A 1,648-nucleotide genomic window follows, 5' to 3' on the forward strand; every position below is an offset into this window, starting at 1 on the left:
AATTTTCGGCTACTTATTATTTGAAGTAAAAGTACACACTCTGTTCGAATAGTTTTGCAAACATGCTAAATTGATGTCAAGTTATGCTTTAAACATATATTCGTTCAATTTGCTCTATAACATAACGTAAATTGACATGCGACTTCTCACTTGTGACATTATAAAAGACATATATATTGGTATGCGTAAAAAACTTAAAGTTACATAAATAAAAAAATAATACTTGGTATATAAAATATATGTGAGGAATGTAACAACTTTTTAAACTATATTTCAAACATAGGAATAATGGGACGGAACATAAACCTCTACTGGGAGGTGAGTTGTGAAATAGCGTTGCGAAATAACTGCTTCGTTCTATTCGGTTGTTGTTTTGTCCTTTTATTCCTATGTCCATGCTTTGCAAAAACTACAAAGAGAAATATGTTTTACAAATAACGAAATATTTAAACTTAAACAAACAATGTAATACTATTGAAATCACGTTAGTTACTTATTACCTCCCTTATAGAAATATCATACTAAAAATCATTGATAATTACTTTTTTTCAGTATTAAAAATACTGGATAATAAGTAATTATCAATGACTCTTAGTATGATATTTCTATAAGGGTATACCAATCAAAATAGTAATTTTGATTTGTTGTGGACTTTCATGTGTTTCTTGGACATGTTTGTGTCTTTTGGCGAATACAGAAAGAACTTACAAAAATAGCTGTGTAAACATATGTAAAATTCTTCATTTATACTGCATTATCATGTTAATAATCTATCCAAGAAACACACAAAAGTCAGTAAAAAATCAAAGTGTTTTTACTTTGGTTCTTAACGGTTCAATAGACTGTCAAGTTTTGTAACCAAGTTTTATCATGTTAATTAATGTGATGTGAAATACTGATGTCATTTTGACTGTGTTGTGTTCCTTGTGTATTTGTAAAATATAAATTATAAAGTGGTCTGTTTTGAATTAAATTTGCACATAAAAATTACTCACTATTTCCAATTAGAGAAAATATTAATTAAAAATCGTCAATTTGCGGAACGTTTTATCTGACCAGTAGACCTCTAACTTCTTAATGACAATGTCACTAGCCTAGGGTGTCGTTACGGAGATTTAACGACACTGTAACGAAAAATGGTGTTCTGTAATTTTTCTTAACGATAAATATCGTTAAAAGTGTCGATAAAATATCGAATTTTGTCGTTAAGATATCGAGGGGTATGGGACTTCTCGATAAGCAATAACGACAATATAACTAGGTATAACGATGCTCCAAGTAGTAGGAAAGTGTGGCTCTACGTTTGTACATCGGCTCTAGTTGCCGACTACTGGTTCTTTCTTTCCTTAATTTTTGTATTTTTGTATATACCTTCCCACATAGCAGAGATCTCTAAAATATATCATAGGGATATCCTAAAGATATATTTGGGATATATGATATCTTCAAGATATCCGTATAATGTATTTTGGACATTCTTGTTGTGCGAGTTTGATTTATAATCTCGTTATGTCTACAAAAATATTAAAAAAACAATATTAAAAATGTATTAATATAGTCATATATATTTTCAATCTTTTATATATTGATCAAACATAGAGTTATTACACACACACACACACACACACACACACACACACACACACAC

This window comes from Odontomachus brunneus, unplaced genomic scaffold (assembly GCF_010583005.1).
Source record: "Odontomachus brunneus isolate Ranch 3 - 2012 unplaced genomic scaffold, Obru_v1 Obru_scaffold_187, whole genome shotgun sequence".
NCBI lineage: Eukaryota > Metazoa > Arthropoda > Insecta > Hymenoptera > Formicidae > Odontomachus > Odontomachus brunneus.